The 15,024-nt window shown below is 59.5% G+C and overlaps 1 protein-coding gene across 1 annotated transcript in view; it reads left to right on the top strand.

Moving 5' to 3' along the window:
* The window catches only part of ABLIM2 (actin binding LIM protein family member 2), a 168,880-nt gene that overhangs the window by 13,833 nt on the left and 140,023 nt on the right, over positions 1–15,024 (top strand). The window lies entirely within an intron of this gene.

Below are 15,024 nucleotides of genomic sequence, written 5' to 3'. Positions count from 1 at the left end.
TCTCCGTGTGTCAGTGATTCTCCTCCACACCTCACCTTGTAAACTGGGGGCCTGCTCTCCCCGATCCTCCCACTGGCCCGAAGCATCATGGGACAGGATGATGTCATCACCCCTGGAGGGGGCGGCAGTGTGGGGTGACTGGTGGGGGCAGGGCAGCCTTCTGAAAGGGACTTGCAGAGAAACAATCCCTCTCTCAAAGTACGGTCTGCCACCTCCAGGATCAGCACCTCAGCGAGAACATCTCGCTGGAGACTGGGGCCCTGCGGGTAATTCTTGCCCATCCCTCGCACAGGGGCCTCTCGCCCCCTGATACCCTCCTCGCCTCGCTCCCAGGCACCCCTGCAGCCTCCAGGAGACCTCAGCAGGGCTCTGCTCTGGATTTTGGGGTGATGGAGGGAAAGCAGGGCCTCAGCCTTCCTCCTGGGAACCCCTTAAAGCAGTTTTCAGGGAGGAGGTGGCTCCCTGGATTCCCCCCACCAACGTTCCTGTCTCCTCCATTAGGACCTGCCCCTTCCCCCGGGTGACGGAGGAGACCCTCCCCACCTTCCTGGGTCTCATGGACAGGCAACAGTCAACCCAGCATCCCCGGGGGTAGGGGTGAGGAGGTGGTTTCATTTGACCATGTGGAGCCCTTGGCCTGGTGCAGAACGTGACCTTGAGGGAGTTCTTCCCTCCAAAATCTTCCAGCCTGGTGAAAGAGGTGGACAGCGTGTGGGAAAGACACACCATGAGAAAAAGCACTCCCCCAGGAGGCTGTGGGGGAACGGATAGAGGGCAGGGAACCAACCTGTCGTGAAAGAGAAATCCTGGCAGACTTCCTGAAGGAGGTGACGGCCCACCACGCAGGAGTCAGACAAAGCCGTAGGAGAAGGGCAGAGGTGAGAGTATAGGGCGTGTGTGGGGAGTTTCACTCACGCCTCTGCCCCACGCTAGGCCCTGGGTAAGGTGCCATCTGCCTCTCAGGCGCCGTGATCCCCTGTCTGCCCTCACAGTACCTTGCACATCACCTTGCCGGCAGGAAGCTCTCAGTGATGTGGCTACAGGGGGCCGAGGAGTCACGGCATGCAGATAGGGGACAGGGAGGGAGTGTGGAGACCATAGGCTCCTGGGGGTCTGCTAGACCCACCCCCACCCGCCCCCATGACTGCAGGCTGAGCCAGGGTGGGGGTGGGGGCGTCAAGCAATCTCAGCATGTTATCTGTGAATGGGGGCGGGGGAGGTTAAAGCCCCAGTGCAGGTGTGGCCAGGACTGGGGAGGACGGGTTACTCTGAGTGGGGGCAAGGGGTGCGGAGGGGACACGGGTGGCTGGGCCATCCGTCTTCCTTGGCGCCTCATCCTCCCTGAGAGCTCAGACTCATCGAGGGCCACACCAGGCCCACGTCCTTGCAGAGGGCTTGGGGGCCTGGCAAGCTGAAACAGGAACACTGACCCTGTCCTGGGGCTGTGTGGGGGCGGGTGTACAGGGAGACCACTGGGGGTCCAGGCGTGGCCCCTAGTTTGGAGGCCAGGGCCCCCTCCCTGCCCCGCAGCAGGGACGCCCATGACCCAGTGCTTGGCAGCTGACCCCACGAGCCCTTGCGGCCCAGACACAGCCCTGTGCGTCCTTTTGTTCGGGAGCAGAGATGGCTGGGGGCAGAAGGGGGATCGTCCATCCCCGCTGGGCGATGCCGGGCAGTGCCCTCTGGAGGCATTCCAGCCAGGGAGGTGAGCCTGTGAGGGGTGGGTCGCGGCAGCGGGCTTTGGTCCAGTGTAGACTGGTGAGACCCGGAGACTCAGAGAGGGTCTCGGGCCACGATGGAGACCCTGGCCGCGGCCCGGCCCTCCCTGCCCCAGTTCTGGGAAAGAGGGTCAGGCCAGGAATAGAACCTTGTATTTCCCACGGCTCCAGCCGCCGCTCCAGGCTGCAGCAGTCTGCAGAGTATCGGCACCAGGCCCGCGATCTGTGGCTCCGGGTCGGAGTGGTGGGTGGGGGGGAATGTCCCTGGCCACCTGGCCAGCATCAGGACAGCCGTGTCCAGCGGTCAGGTGTTTTTATTGCCTCCTGCTGGGATCATTCTCTGCCTGGGGCGACCGACCACTGGACACGCAGGCTGCAAGTTGGGAAGTTTGGGAGTCTTGGTCCCAGGCACGTGGACAAAAGAAAGTTCAGGATGGATCCCCGGACTGCCTGGCAAGCCAGCGCCTTGCCACAGACCTCCTTTTACCTGGGACCCGCTGTGCTCAAACCCGCGTCCAGCTCTGCTCGGAACATCAGGCCCAGCCGGTCCAGCCTCCCCTCATCTCTGGAAGCAGAAATATTCAGATCCCATTGACTTGGTTCTGCTTGATCGAATAGACCCGAATCCTATTAATATTTGGCAAAGGCCATTTCCCTGGGTCCCCGTGAGGAAAATGAACTGCAGGGCAATTGCAGGGCAGGCTCTGAGCGAGGCCCCGTGGGCTGTGGTCTCACCGAGGAGGGACGGGGATACTGGTAATTAACTGCTGGCCACATCTGGGGCCCAGACCTGTGGGTCTTCCCAGGTCTTATAAAAGCCATAGGATTCCAGCTTGCCTTCACTTGGGCCGTTACTTCTCTGGGCACTCAGGTGCCTGTGACCTGGTTAGAGTCCTCAGAACTGCTTAGGGCTTTTGGGGTTGGGCGCGAGGGGTGGCCGAGGTCACAGCTGGACGAGGCAAAGCTGCGATTCGAGGCCAGTGCTGTCTTCATGCAGGCCTCCCGGGTCACAGGAGAAGAGGATGTGCAGACAGCGAGAGCTGCAGGTCAGGTACCCAGCCTTGTAGGAGGCATGTCCACAGGGACGCAGGCAGTGCCGTTGATTTTTTTGTTGTAAATTTATTTAATTGGATGCTAATTACTTTACAATATTATAGTGGTTTTTGCCATAATCAGGCAGGGGTGTACACATGTGCCCCATCCTGAACCCCCCTCCCACCTCCCTCCCTATCCTGTCCCTCTGGGTCATCCCAGGGCACCATCCCCGAGCACCCTGTCTCATGCATTGAACCTGGACTGGCGATCTGTTTCCCATATGACATTATGCATGTTCCAATGCCATTCTCCCAAACCATCCCACCCTCGCCTTTTCCCACAGAGTCCAAAAGTCTGTTCTTTACATCTGTGTCTCTTTTGCTGTCTCGCATACAGGGTCATCGTTACCATCTTTCTAAATTCCATAGATATGCATTAGCATACTGTATTGGTGTTTTTCTTTCTGGCTTACTTCACTCTGTATAATAGGCTCCAGTTTCATCCACCTCATTAGAACTGACTCAAATGTATTCTTTTTAATGGCTGAGTAATACTCCATTGTGTATATGTACCACAGCTTTCTTATCCATTTGTCTGCTGATGGACATCTAGGTTGCTTCCATGTCCTGGCTATTATAAACAGTGCTGCGATGAACATTGGGGTACATGTGTCTCTTTCAATTCTGGTTTCCTTGAGGTGTATGCCCAGCAGTGGGATTGCTGGGTCGTATGGCAGTTCTATTTCCAGTTTTTTAAGGACTCTCCACACTGTTCTCCATAGTGGGTGTGCTAGTTTGCATTCCCACCAACAGTGTAAGAGGGTTCCCTTTTCTCCACACCCTCTTCAGCATTTACTGTTTGTAGACTTTTGGATCGCAGCCATTATGACTAATACCATCAATTTTAATGAGAAAAGAGGCTTGAGAAGACCCTGCTCACACACCCAGGTCTCCTGGGCTCTGATTCAGTCTGCTCATCCTACAGAGTTCCTCGCAGCTGACCCTCCAAACTGGCAGGCTGGACCCCAGGCATCTCCCTTTTGAATGACCACTGGCTCTTGCCTTCACCCCACATATTTCTGGGTCCCATCCTCTGCTACCAGGGACCTTAAACAGGGTGCATGTGTGCTCAGTCCTGTCCAACTCTTTGTGATCATGGACTGTAGCCCGCCAGACTCCTCTGTCCATGGGGTGTCCCAGGCAAGAATACTGGAGTGGGTTGCCATTTCCTACTCCAGGGGATCTTCCCAGCCCAGGGATTGAACCCACGTCTCTTGTGCCTCCAGCATTGACAGGCGGATTCTTGACCGCTGACGCCACCTGGGAAGTCCCAAACAGAGGGACCTGACCTGTTTTAGGGGTCTCACTCTCACTTGAGTTTCTTGGAGTCTGTTTTATTATCATTAATTGTGCAATGAACCAGACGTTCATTTTTGCAAGAACAGGGGATTGAAGAGGGAGCAGTCTGTGACGCCCCACCTCCCGGCCCCACGGCTGTCTCTCCCCTGCGAAGCCTTGGGCCACGTCCTGCACGCCTCTCCTGACGCCACCCAGGAAGCGCCCCCGAGTAGGACATGCTCTCCTACAATCGCTTCTCAGCGGCTGCCTGTGACTCTGTGGGTTTTCTCTTGTTTGTTTGGCCATGTTATTTTTCCAGCACTAAGTACAGCATTTTCTGCATAAACGTGTCTCATATTACGTCACATTAGCTGTTTTTACGCACGCTGTTACAGGCGCTAAGTACATTCACGTTGCTGTGAGACCTTTACCACCATCCGTCTCTGGACTTTTTCCATCTTTCTCAGCTAACAGTTCCCACGAAGTAACTCCTCATCGCCTGCCCTCCACCCATCCCGTCCCCCAGCCCTTGGCACCCACAGTTCTGCTTTCTGCCCCTGTGGGTCTGGCAGCTGTCGGGACCTCGCGGAAATGCAGGGGAGCCTCGGAGCTTGTCTTTTTGTGGCTGGCTTGTGTCACTGAGCACAGCGTCCTCCAGGTTCCTCATGCTGCAGCGGGTGTTGGAATGCCCTGCCCTTTTTTTAAGACCGGACCCTATTCCACTGCATGGATGGACCACTCTGTTCATCCGTCCATCCTTCCCTGAAGACCTGGGCTGCTTCCGCCTCCTGACTGTTGGCAGCGATTCTGCTGTGAACACAGGTGAGCCATATCCACTCAGGTCCCTGCTTTCCTTTCCTTGGGGCACGTCCCAGGGCGGCATTGCTGGCTAAGAGACACCTCTCCTTCATTTCTTGAGGTGCCATCGTGCCATTTTCCCAGTGGCCATGTGACTTCACCATTGTCAAGGGGTGTTTTAAGGGCGGGGTCTCATCGGGGGGCCTCTGGGTCCACCTTGCACGGACCTGACTCCTTGTCTTGGCAGAAGAGCCCACCCTCACCTCCCTGCACACTGTCAGGCAGCCAGGCTGAGACCTTGGAGGTTTCCCCACGTGGGCTGCCCCGTCTCCACGCCGTCTTTACCCAGGCTGGCCCCCTTCTGGGGCGTCTTCCTTCCCCGCCTCTGCCCCCAGCCTGCAAGAGCAGCAGGCGTCCTGCAGGCCCCCTCATCCTGTCCTGCTCCTGGTCTCGTCCCCGCTGATGCAGGTGCTGTCCAGGTGGGTCTGAGCCCTTTCCACCTGCCTCCCTCCAGAGGGGGCCCATGTCCCCCGGCTCAGAATCCTGGGAGCCCATGGGCACCTGTGCAGACCAGGGGTCCTGCACCCTCTGGAGCCTAAGTGCCTGTATGTCAGGGTAGGGGGCCCCAGGCCACGGCTCCCAGGACCCAGGAAGCCTCTCTGTCCAGCTGGGCAGCCTCACTTCCCTGGAGCCTGAGTGGGAACCTGGCCATGCCGGGGAAATCTACAGCTGGACCCAAGGCCACAGCGCAGGACGCTGCCTGGTTAGCAAGGGATAAATTTAGCCACGTTGATGGAAAAGCATCCTGCGTCTTCCTTCCTCCGCTTCCCTTAGCCCTGAGGACGTGACTCACAGGGGGCATGGCTGTACCTCCCCGCAGCCCACCCTGTGGTCTAGAGATGCAGAGATGCTGGTCTAGAGAGTGAGGGACCCCAGTCCACAAAGCGGACCTAGTGGGCTCAGTGGGTGAGGGACCCCTGACCCACCAAGCAGAGCCGGTGAGCTCAGTGGGTGAGGGACCCCAGTCCACAAAGCAGACCTCGTGGGCTCAGTGGGTGACGGACCCCTGACCTACAAAGCAGAGCCGGTGGGTTCAGTGGGAGACAGACCCGTGACCCACAAAGCGGACCTGGTTGGGGCAGTGGGTAAAGCCCCCTCCTCCCCTGTCTCAGCCAGAGCTCCACCCCTCCAGCACCCTAGTGCTGTGAAGTTTTGCTGCCCTAGGCGCTGGGCAAATTAAATTATGGTAAAATAAACACAGCATAAAGTTTATCCTCCTAAGCGTTGTGCAGTGTAAGTTCTGTGGCATCTAATACAGTCGCTCGTGTGGCCATCGCCGCTGGCACCTCCTGACCGCTTTTCCTCTTGTGAAACTGAAACTCCGGCCCCATGACACACCGGCCCCCCACCCCCACTCCAGCTCCTGGCGAGCACCGCTCTGCCTTCTGCCTCCAGGATTCTGTCTGCTCCAGGCGCCTCATGTCAGTGGGGCCCTGTGATATCTGTGCTTCTGTGACTGGCCTGTCTCACTGAGCAGAGCGTCCTCAGGGCTCGTATGTGTGGTAGCCTGTGTCAGCTTCCTCCTCTCGAAGCTGAATAATATTCCATCGCACGAAGAGCCCACAATTTGTCCCTCCACGTGACTGTGGACGCTGGGGTGGCTCGCCCCTTCGGCTGTTGTGAGTGTTGCTGTTATGATAACGGGTGTGCAAATACATGCTCTGGGGTTTTACAGCAGCAGCTCTGGGGCAGGTGGCCCTGCGGTCCTGCCCCAAACAGGCCAGGGCCGAGCCCTGGACATGTGGGGCTCCACTGGTTCCTCCCCGCTGTCCAGTTAAGTCTGCGCTCCTCCTGTCTCGGGTGTAGATGGGGAAACTGAGGCCAGTGGGGTGAAGGGACTTCCCACCATGTCAGCATCTGGGCATGGTGCCAGGACGCCGGGTGGGGGTGGGTTTCCACATTCAGAACCCACGCCCTCGCCTTTCGCTTGGGGCGTCCAGTCTCCCGCGTGCCTTTGTCCGTTCTCTCAGCTATTGGTTCGTTCATCAGACCCTGAGCAGGACCACTCACCTCCCTGTCCCGGGCTGGGCCGGGCAAGATGTATCTAGAACATATGTCCCGCCCTTAGGAGCTCACAGGATGGAGACCAAATCACTCAGAGGCAAAGAACCGGCGACGGGCTACCCACGCCTGCCACAGGTGCCGACCATGGGGGTGTGTGTGTGCGAGCCATGCGCTTGCCGACTCTGGCTACAGGTGAGCACCCGAGGGCGGAGGGCTCCCTGAGCCCAGAGCCAGGCGTTCTGAGCCCCGGGTCTGTCTCTGTTGCTGCAGTATTTTTCCAGGATCCGTGAGGGTAAAGTTAGCCAGTCATGGTCTATCCTGTTCCTGGGGGGGATTCTGCCTTCTTCATCAGTTTCTCCCCCAGATCTTTTGAAAAGTTTGAAGCATATAGAAGAGTTGGTGGAGGGGGGGGAGTCAGTACAACGAATACCTTGTGATACTGTTTCATCTGGATGCATCAACTATGAACGTTTTGCTACATTTTGCTCTATCCCTCTCTCTGTCTCTCTCTTCTGAACCATTTGAAAGTTAGTTGCATTATAACACTTTAGCACATGTCTGTACCCAAATATCAGCTGCAGAAAATCCCTGTTTCCTGTCCCAACCCCGCCCCCCACACACAGGGCCCCTTTACAGATGTTTGCGTTTTCTCCTCCAGGAGCCAGGCTGGGGTCTACACCACAGCCGGTGAACATGTCTCTGTCTTTGGTCGCCGTTATTCTGGGACATTCTTCCCACCTGTTTTCTTTAGTTTTTCTTTCATGATGCCAATACTTAGAGAGTCCAGACCTGTTTCCCTGTGGGCTGCCGCCTCCCTGATCTGCGTGGGTCTCTGTTCCTTGGCGATGGGCTTCGGGCTGAGCGTTTTTGGCGGGAGGCTGCTGTGCGACTGCTCCCCGCACAGGAGCACGCAGGGCCGCTGGTCCCGCGTGCTGTCAGGGACCCGAGCGCATCCAGCTGGGGTGAGAACTCCTGCACATGTGGCTTTGCACCTGTGTGCATTGACCTGTGAGTGGAAGTTATATGTCTGCCCAGAAGCGGAATGTTAAATGGGAATGTCGTCTGTCTGCCAAACCACTGTCCCTCATACCTTTACCCAAAGGACATGCGAGTCCCTTGTCCCCGTCCCCTCCCGGCCCAGCACGGGGCACTGTCCGTCTTCGCAGATTCGCCAGCGGATGGGGAGGGTTCCCCCCTGCTTTCCCCTGCCCCTCGGCCGCCGGGGGCGTTGCTCTGGCGTCGGGCCATCTGTGCTTCTGTGAGCCTGCTGTTCCTCCTTCTCTGGTTCTCTGCGGGGCCGCTTGTCTGCCTGTGTTGCCCCAGCAGGGGATGGGCGTGTGCCCTGCACTCTATCTGGCCGGGATGAGGAATCGCTCTCCTTCTGAGATCGGGTGGTGGGGCCCAGGAGCGGGGGTGTGTGTGTGTGTATTGGGGACAGGGGAGCAGGGCAGGGGCCCGGGGGGCTGCGTCCAGGTGTGTTGCTGGGCGGGGAAGGCAGCGTGGGCCGAGGAGGGGCGTCTCTGAGTGGGGAGATGGAGACGAGGTCACCTCCGATCATCCTCACCAGCAATTTCCTTGCTCGCCAGGCTCAAGGAAGGGGTCACCGAGACGCTCTCCCCCTGCCGTCCTGCGGGGCCTCCTTCAGGCCTCTGGGCAGCCTCCTCCTTACCTCGGGCGCCTTCCCACTTGCTGACTCCTCCGGTGGACTCGTCCACCTGCTCTTAAGTTTTCTCTTTGCCTTCGAAGTCAGCTTCAGCATCCTTTCCTCCTTTGAGAGAGGCCCCCTGACCCCCAAGCCCTGTGGCAGCCGCTGGCTCTGCTCCTGTTCTTTCTCCCCCTTATACACTGATCGCAGGATGAGCCTGTGAGTTCGTTTGCCTCTCTGACTGTGTTCGTCACCCTGCCAGCCTGCTAGCTCCTGGTGGGGGCCTCAGAGCTGACAGCCAACCCGCCTTCACCGACAGAACACCCTGCTCAGGGCATCTGCTCCTCTGTGACGCAGACCAGACAGCCTCTGACTCGCTCAACCCTTGGGGTCCAGGCTTGTCCGACTGCAGCCACCTCCCAGCTGGTACCTTGGGGGTCCCTGCTCTCTTTGCCTTAGGGGACCTTGGACTTGCTGTCTTGGGGGCATACATGTCATAGACAGTGGTGCGGATGCTGCGGGGGGTGTGGGCCGAGGTGTGGCCCCTTTTGAGCTCAGCTCCCCTGACGTGGACGCAGGCGAGACGAGAGGACTGAAGGGACATGGTCCAGCCAGGCTGGCATCTGGGACGCGGAGTTCAGTCTCGGTCTGGGAGGCCTCCTGAGCCCCCTGCCCCAGAGATGGTGCTCTGTGCTGGGGACCTGGAGGTCGGCCTGGCAGGGAGGAGGGATGGGGCAGAGTCTCAACCAGGTGAGAAAGGGGGTGGGTGGGAGGAACCGAGAGAAGGGGCAGCCCGGGGAAGGATGGAGAAAGCCTAAGGGCAATGCCGACGTGTGGCGCGCGCTGCTCCGAGACCACAGACGGTGTTGGTGACGACGGGCAGGTCTGTGTTCTGGGTTGAGTTGTGTCCCCGAAGAGCGGTGCTGAAGTCCCGACTCTGGTCCCTGTGAATGTGACCTTATTTGGAAATAGGGTTGTTGCAGATGTAGCTAGCTGAGATGAGGTCACGTGGAGTAGGGCATCCTGATGAGACGAGGAAGAGAGACACGGACGTGGAGACACAGGAAGAGGGCCCCGGGACCGCAGAGGCGGAGGCCGAAGGGCTGCCGCTCCACGCCAAGCATCGCCCGCGACCCGCATCAGGAGGGGCGAGGAAGGGCTCTCCCCTGGGGGTTCCCGAGGGACCACGGCCCTGCTGGCACCCTGATTCAGGACTTCCGGCCCCCAGACCACGAGAGAATAGAGTTCTGTTATTTAAGCCACTCAGTTTGTGGCCGTTTGTTCCAGCCAAACTCACAAAGTTAGGAATTGGGACCAAAAGATGCTGCTCACCAAGTGCCCATCACGTGCCACCTGAGGTGCCCATCACGTGCCACGTGAGGTGCCCGGCACTTTCACGTGTATTATCTCATTCAGTCTTTCTGAAGCCCGATGGGCAGGCACTCCCATCAGAGAGACGGGAAACTGAGGCCCAGAGAGGTGAAGCCGATGGGCCCAGGTCACACAGTGGCTGAGACATGGAGCCGGCTGCAAACACAAGGCTGCCTGAGTTGCACAAGGGCAGTCAGCTTGGTGGGGGTGTTGGGTGCGATGCGTGGCCCTGTTGGAGGGCGGGGAGAGGGGAGCGAGGGAGGGTGGCCATGGTGAGGCATTCTCTTTTCCGACTGTGAGGCTCCTGGAGGACTTCTGGGTGGAGGTGTCAGCACTCCGATGGCTCTGGGGGTTGAGTGCTCAGGAGAGGCCCGGCTGGGTCTTGAGGAATCCTCATTGCCTTAAATTTACCTGAAAAACCAGTACTCATGTGTCGTAAAGTTTTCAAGCCCTTGATTTCATTTGTTTCTTATCTTTTTAAGCAGCATTCAGCAATAAAGATGCGAGTGGGTATCACTCGGCAAGGCTCAGGGATGGCTGGACGCAGAGCAGGGCTGTTAGGGGTAAAGAATTATTCTGGAATGTGGAGCAGGGAGTGTGCAGGGAGGGGGCAGTCAGGGGCTCAGGGACGTGAGTGGGGCCGCCAAAGCCACCTGGCCACGCTCCCCCTTGCCTTTCTGGCCGGCGCCAGCCTGCTGGGGCCACAGGCAGAGGACTGTACCCGGGGCAGGGTGGCCTGGATCTGCCCTCACGAGTGGCGGTCCTTCCGGGCTCCTGCAGTCCTGCCCACCCTCTGAGTCCAGGAAGAGCGCGTTTCTCTCTTTTCTTTCAATTGCTGTCATTTCTGCCTGGTCCCCCAACTCCGGCAGGGGTACAGGCGTAGAAGGCAGAACAGAACTTTCTCCACTGCAGGTGGCGACCCATTTGTGGGTGTGAAATCAGTTTAGTGGGTCACAGCAGCCTTTGTTACGTAAGAGGTTGAAATGAATAGAAAAAGAGCAGACCCAGTCTAGAAAAAGAAAGGAAAATAGCAGAGCACATCCCAAGTAATAGGGCGAAGTATTGTTTGGTGAAAAAAAAAAATCTGTTATGTATTCACATACTGTATAAACGATTGCAGTGTGTGGCAGGCTGAAAAACGCTCCCCTAGCCCAATATTCACGTCCTCATCTTAGGACCTGTGAGTATTTGGAAAAAAAGGGGGGGTTTGCAGATGGGATTAAGGTAAGGATGCTGCACTGGGAGATCATCCTGGATTATCTGTGTGAGTCCTAACGTATCACAGTGACTCTTAGAGGGGCAGAGGGAGGCCACAGACAGACTCACAGAGGAGAAGGGGCCGGGAGCAACAGGGCAGGCGGAGATGGGGAGATGCCACCATGAGCCAAGGATGCCGGCTGCCACTCGGAGCTAGAAGAGGCAGGAAGGATCCTCCCCCCAGGCCCCGAGGGAGCCCTGCCCAGCAGACACCTGCGTTCCAACTCCGTGGTACCGAGTTTGGACTTCTGGCTTCCAGGACTGTTGTTTTACCCGTTCGTGCTGGTTACAAGAAACCGGTACGCTGTGGGACGAACAACCCCGAAGCTCAGAGGCTCAGTCGGCAATCAGTTATCCTGGCTTGGGGCCTGCAGGCTGGCCGGAGCTCAGCTGACCAGGCTGGGCTCCCAGGGGCTGGCCCCGTCCCCTCTCCATCTTCCTCCTGGGATCGTCGGGTGGCCTGGGGGATGTGCTCCGTGCAGGAAGAGCAGAGGGAGCTGTGTGACGCCTGAACCCGCAGGTGGTCACTTCCACTTGGTGCGTGCAGCAACCAAGCCAGGCGTGGGAGCAGACACCAAGTCACGGGGCCAGAAGAGCCCTCTCCCCCGTGACTGGGGACCCTAGTGAGGGGGCAGGAGCAGGGGGGCCCGGGCCCGGTCCATCTGCAGGCTGTACTCTGTGCGCGTGGGGCCGCTGCCGGGTGGGCGCATCTCTCTGTGCGCTGACGCTGGAACCGTGTGGAAGCTGCCCACCGGCGGCCCAGAGCCCGGTGTCAAGTGCCCTGGACACAGCCATTTGTGGGTTTTCAGGGCCTGGCTCTGTCTCTCTGCGACCCTCCCTGAGAATCAGTCTGGAAGGTTCCAGGTGGGGAAGGGACAACGTCCCACCTTACCCCTCACCCCGCATCCTCAGAGGGATAGATGGGGGCTCATCCTGCAGGGTCCGGGGCAGGGGAGAAGGGACTGCTCCCCTACAGCCCCAACTGGTCGCCATCCCTGGGGGGAACGTGCACATCCACCGTTAGCTTAGGTTCACCAGGGTCCTGGTCCTCCGCCTTGAGTGCGCATAGGGACTTTGGAGAGGCTGCGGGGCAGGAATCTCCCACGATGAGGCTGGGCGGCCGTGGCCCGTCCTCCCTGTCGGTGCTGCCTCATGTTGCCCCTCCTGCCCGCTCCCCCCAGAACAGATGTGGAAGAGGAGCAGGGCCCGGACAGCTCCCCCCACCCCTGGTGCTGGGAAACCACCTGAGCCTGTGGGAGAGGAGGCCGTGGGTCCCCGGAGCCCTGGAACCTCTGTGGGCAGGGCAGGTGTCCCCACAAGCCAAGGGCAGTCTCCCACAGGCCCGGCAGCCACTGTAGTTGGTGGGTCATGGCATGGGGTCGGGGGGGTTGGGTGTGCTGGCCTCCATGGGGGCCTTGGTGCAGGCCAGGCAGGGTGGGGAGGTACTCGGAGCTGAGGGTCAGTTAGGCAGATACCTGGAGAGGCATGGAGCCCAGGGAAGACCTAGCGTGGTCAGCGAACACCAGATCAGGCCAGCTGAACCAGGCCCGGGGCGGATTTCTGCCCCAGGGACCAAGGAGCCCCCAGCCTACGGTTCCCATCTCCTGGGAAGCCCTTCTGGCAGTGTTGTGGCTGCTCGTGTCACGCACAGGGGTCTTGCCTGCCCAGCCCAGATGGACAGGAGGCATCAGGCCCGGGGGGGATGACCCTGGTGAGGGAGGCGCCAGCCCTGGGGAGGTGAGTCCGGAAGGCAAGACAGCTGGCCTCTTCTGGGCGCTCTCCCCAGGCAGCAGCGGGCTTGGGGTTCATGGTCCAAGCCATCTTCACTGGGATGCATGGGCGAGGGAGGCGGTCCTTCCAAGGGGGCCTTGAGCCACTCTGAGTCTGGGCCGCAGCAGCGCCTGCCCTGTGGATGGACGGTACCCACAGCTCCTCCTACGATGATTCTCTTTCGAGTGCCTGGGCAGACCCCAGCCTCCCTCGTTCTCAGGGTGAGACCGACCCAGGGTTTTCGATGGAAGTTCTGTTGCCCTGGCCCCTGCCTACCTTCCCACCCCAGCAGAGCCTCATATAGCTGAGGGCGCCATCCTGCCGGGAACATCAGCTCGCCGTCTCTCCTCTCCAACCTCCATCCCGGAGTCGAGCAGCTTGCCACCCCTTGGGCTCTGAGTCACCCCGGGTTCTCTCTGCCAGGGCGTCCCCTTAAGCCCCGCCGGGAGCGCCCCCCGCCCCCTGTGATACCCCGGCTCAGGCACCAGACCGTATTGCCCCTCTTCTCCTGTCTGACTCTCAAACTCAGAGCCTGCGAGCCTGTCTTGTTCACTGGAGCTGGCCCAGCTCCCCCCTGTCTCTGCCTCGGTGTCCTCACGGGGGAAGTAGGGACGTGCCGGTCCCTGCCTCGGGTGCGGGGCTGGCTGGGGGCTCAGCGGGGGCTGCTGTCTTGGTCGCCGTTGCCAACGCAGTGGTCATTTCGGCCCGGGCTGGGCACAGACCGCAAGGCATCGAAGCTGCAGAATAGATGAGTGGAGAGAGGCTCTCCTCCTCTGTAAGCACGCGGGGCTGTCGTTCTCTCCCTGGGACGTGTCATCCATACCCACTGGCGGGACCTGGAGCCTGGCGTGACGCTGCCTGCAGCCCTGTGCTCACCACCCCTCGTCCACCAGGTGGAGAGGTTCAGACCAGTGTGATCAGTTGTGGTAGTGTTAGCCGCTCAGTCATGTCTGACTCTTTGCAATCCCACGGACTGTAGCCCGCCAGGCTCCTCTGTCCATGGGATTCTCCAGGCAAGAACACTGGAGTGGGTTGCCATGCCCTCCTCCAGGGGATCTTCCTGACCCAGGGATCGAACCTGGGTCTCCTGCATTGCAGGCGGATTCTTTACCGTGTGAGCCCCCAGGGAAGACCTAGTGTGGTTAGCAAACATCAGATCAGGCCGGGAGAGTCCCTGCTGGCGGCCAGCACCCCCTCTGACTCTTCAGAGCTGAGCTAATGAGGTGTTTTCTGCTGGGTGCTGGGGGAGGGCTGACGTGGCCTCCCCGCCCCACCCCCAGAGCCGCTGCAGCTGAGCCCTGGGAAATATGACCCGTGCTCCAGGGCGTGGCCATTGAGCCTCCCCGCGGTGGGATCCTGGCCCCTGGCCACTAGACCATCACACGCGGTTAGCCAGGATAACACCTGCAGGGTCTCAGGGGCTGCATGCTGGGGGCCAGGCAGGCCTTCCTGCTTGTGTGGTTCATGGGTCACAGGGCGTTTCTGCCTCTGGAGAGCTTAATGCCGAGTGTTGCAGAGAGACATCCAGGAGCACAGGGGCACCAGGGGACCAGGCAGTCAGGGTCTCTCACCGCTGCCTTTATGCCTAGGGGCCCCCCAAGTGTCCCAAGCCTGAGTCTCCTCCCATCTGGCACACGGGGCTGCAGAGTGGGTTAAGTAGGTCGCCCCGACATTCATGTCCACCCGGAACCTTCACATGTGACCTTATTTGGAATAGGGTCTCTGCAGGGTAATCAGGGTAAGGATGGAGAGGAGGTCCTCCTGGAAGAGAGGGGACCCTAAATCCAGTGACTGGTGTCCTTGTATAAGAGACAAAGAAGGACACGCAGGGATGTACAGAGAAAAGCCAGCCCTGTGAGTTCCGGGGCTGAGATGGCAGTGATGTGAATGCTGGTCCGGGTCGCCCAGAGTCCCCAGAAACTGGCGATGAAGGGAAGCACCCTCCCCAACTGCCCCAGAGCCTTTGGGGGTTTCTGGTCTGCAGACTGGGGGAGAGTCAATGTCAGCTGCAGAGGCCGCAGCTGTGGGG

Source organism: Bos taurus, chromosome 6 (genome assembly GCF_002263795.3).
Source record: "Bos taurus isolate L1 Dominette 01449 registration number 42190680 breed Hereford chromosome 6, ARS-UCD2.0, whole genome shotgun sequence".
NCBI lineage: Eukaryota > Metazoa > Chordata > Mammalia > Artiodactyla > Bovidae > Bos > Bos taurus.
The sequence above is the reverse complement of the archived record's forward strand: the minus strand, read 5'-3'. Positions and strand labels throughout refer to the sequence as shown.